Below are 3,664 nucleotides of genomic sequence, written 5' to 3' on the forward strand. Positions count from 1 at the left end.
CCCCCCCCCCCCCTCCCAAAAAAAAATATTCAAAATGACTAAACATTTAAATAGGAAAGGATAGGACATGATGCAAAAGTGTTAAACTACATAGTAGTGTATGCAGGGTATGACCAAACTGTTGTATGAGATAAAGAAAAAAAAAAATCAAAAATCAAATGAAGATTTATTGAAAGCTATCATAATTACATAAACAAATGGCAAGCAATTATATAGTGAAAATAATCCCTACTTCCCAAATACAGGAATTTTCCCAAATACTGCCCCTCCCTAGAAACAGACACAAAACTGATGTGTGCTTGTACAGGAAAACAGTAGCCAATCACATTCCATCCATTGGCCTGCTTTGATCAACACAGGCCCACTGCAGCAACAAGCTGGAATACATTGTTTCCAATGGGCCCGGTTCACATAGATGCGCTGCTGGGCACATAAAGGAAAATAAAATACAATCCCAAAAAGTTGGAATATGTGTAAAATCGACATAGAAACAGAAAGCAATGATTTCCAAATCTCAAAAATCCATATTTTATTCACAATAGAAAACATAGTAAATGTTTAAACTGGGAAAATCTAAAATTTTAAGAAAAAAAATAAAGGTAATTTTGAAATTGATGGCAGCAACACTTCAAAAAGGTTGGATAGGGCAGCAAAAAGCTAGCAAAGTAAGGCTGGGATTACACTGCTGCAAATTCTTTTGCGAATTTGAGCCGTTGCGATCGCTCAAATTTGCAAGTCATTAAAATAACATTGTTTTTCATTAGCGCCGTTCACATCAGTGTGGTGCAAATCTAAGCTGCGGGGAAAAAAGGGTCCTGTGCGAGTTTGATCCGTGTGCAAAGCAAATTCAGCTCTATAGACTGGCATTACCTGAAATCGCGGCCACGAATCGCGGGAAAATTGCGGCCGCGAAATCGCTGTAAAAAATCACACGATTTTGAATTTGCAGCAGTGTGAACCTAGCCTGAGTGGTACTAACAAGGAAGAGCTGGAACGTTTTGCAACTAGGTTAAGTGGCTTCCATCTCTGATGGTATGGGGGGTGCAATAGTGCATATGGAGCGGGCAGGTTGTACATCTGGAAAGGCACCATCACTGTTGAAAGATGAATCCAGGTTTTAGAGCAGCATGTGTTCCCATCCAGACAATGGTGGTTATTTACGAATGGCAAATCCACTTTGCACTACAAGTGCAAAGTACACTTGAAATTGCACTGAAAGTGCACTTGGAAGTGCAGTCGCTGTAAATCTGAGGGGTAGATCTGAAATGAGGGAAAGCTCTGCTGATTTTATCATCCAATCATGTGCAAGCTAAAATGCTGTTTTTTTATTTTCCTTGCATGTCCCCCTCAGATCTACAGCGACTGCACTTCCAAGTGCACTTGCAGTGCAATTTTAAGTGCACTTTGCACTTCTAGTGCAAAGTTGATTTGCCTTTAGTAAATAACTCCCAATGTCTCTTTCAGAGAAGGCCTTGCATAATTCAGCAGGACAATACTATACTGCATCTAGGACAACAGCATGTCTTCGTAGTAGAAGAGTCCAGGTATTTAATGGGCCTGCCTGCAGTCCAGACCTTTCACCAATTGAAAATATTTGGCACATCTTGAAAATAAAAAATATGACAAAGAAGAACCAGGACTGTTGAGTAGTTAGAATCCTATATCAACAAGAATGGTACAACATTCCTCTCCCAAAACTCCAGCAACTACTCTCCTTAGTTCCCAGACATTTAGAGTGTTATTGGGCTGCCAACAAATGAGAGCTTAAACAAACTCATAAATGCATGACATTAAGACATTAAACAATAATAAAGTGCAAATACAGGCGGTCCCCGGGTTACAAACAAGATAGGGTATGTCGGTTTGTTCTTAAGTTGAATCTGTTTGTAAGTTGAAATAGGTAAAAAAATTTAAGTGTAGCTCCAGCCAAGAAAACTATTTTTAAGTTTTTTGGATAGCATAGGGAAGGGTTAACACCCTTGTAACGTTTGTTTTGCTGTCTGTTTCCCTGTTCAGAAGACTTTTGGTTGTTGTGGAAACAAGCCTTGGTAAAAAAGCATCAGTGGAGACACATTTTGCCCCACAATAACTCTTACAGGAGTGAATTTCCCTTCCTAGGGGTAGATTTTCTCTCACTTCCTGTTGTCTCCTTCCGTTTGTAAATAGGAGTCGTTTGTAAGTCGGATGTTTGTAACTAGGGGACTGCCTGTAGTGCCAGTAAATAAAGTAAAATGTATCCAATTAGTGTAATCCACTTTCATAAAAAGCTGTGCTGTCGTGCAAATAAATTAAAAAAAAATCCAGAAAAATTATAAAAAGTCCTAAATACAATTATTGAAAAATAAAGTTTCAATGTGTGCATATCCTATTGTGCTAGTGCTGTAGGTGATCACCCAATCGTGCTCCACTCCAACATTAATAGAGCACACCCCTCACTGTAGAAATGGAAAGTATCTCCCAGCAGGTGATTAATCACTAATGCCTCGTACACACAGTCAGATTTTTGACTGTGCAAAAGTCTGCCGTAGGCTGTTCGGAAGTCCGGCTGACAAAAAGAGAAAACAGAATCTCTAAGGTCCGTTGGACTTCCGACCAAAAAAGTCAGATGGAGGCTACATACGGTCAGACTTTTTTTCCTCTGAAAGTCCGGCCATGTGTACGAGGCATTAGACACACTCTCCAGATCATTCTCCCAAATATCAATCAGGCAAGATAATACGGAGGCATGATTTATATAGAGAAGAAAAACGCATTGCGCATTGTCTATTCGTATTAGTAATTTATTAAAAAAAGGTATCCAATTACAAGACTTTCCCAGATGCTTTTGTTAATAAATTACAAATACGAATGAACTTTGCGCAATGAGGTTTTCTTCCCTTATATACATTATGCTCCATATAATGTTGCGGGATTGATATTTGGCAGAATGATCTGAAGAGTGTGTCCAAGTGATTAATCACCTTATGGGCCTTCCTGCTGGGAGATACTTTCCATACCCAGTGAGGGGTGTGCTCAATAAAGCGAGATTAGACCCTAATAAAGTCAGACTTTCTGGTAAGTGACAAAACTTATTTATCTTGGCGTGGAACACAAATTGGGTGATCACCTACACAGCACTAGCACAATATGATATGCACATGTTGAATACTATTTTTCAATAATTGACTGTATTCTGGACTTTTATCAATTTTTAATAATTTTTGCACTTTATTTTCCCTGTACGACAGCACAGATTTTTATGAATGTGGATTGCACCAATTGAATGAATTTTACTTTATTTACTGGCCTGAGGCACCATATGCACTTTATTGTTAATTGTATGATGTCATGCATTTATAAAAGTTTGTTTAAGCACTTATTTGATAACAGCGCAACATTTCTTTTTTATTTGTGGTTTGATATTGGTATGTGCAATAATATGCGTGCAGCCATCAGCATTATTGATTATCAATATCTATTCTTTTTATACTGACTGTAGCATCCCCTTTTTAACAGAAAAGGGGATGCTACATCGTGATAACCATAGACCTGTCCCAACTTTTTTTGAGATGTGTTCCTGCCATCAATTTCAATGTTACCTTATTTTTTTCTTAAAATTATAAATGTTCTCAGTTTAAACAATTGATATGTTTTCTATTGTAATAATTATGGGTTTATGATATTT

This window comes from Rana temporaria, chromosome 9 (assembly GCF_905171775.1).
Source record: "Rana temporaria chromosome 9, aRanTem1.1, whole genome shotgun sequence".
Classification (NCBI taxonomy): domain Eukaryota; kingdom Metazoa; phylum Chordata; class Amphibia; order Anura; family Ranidae; genus Rana; species Rana temporaria.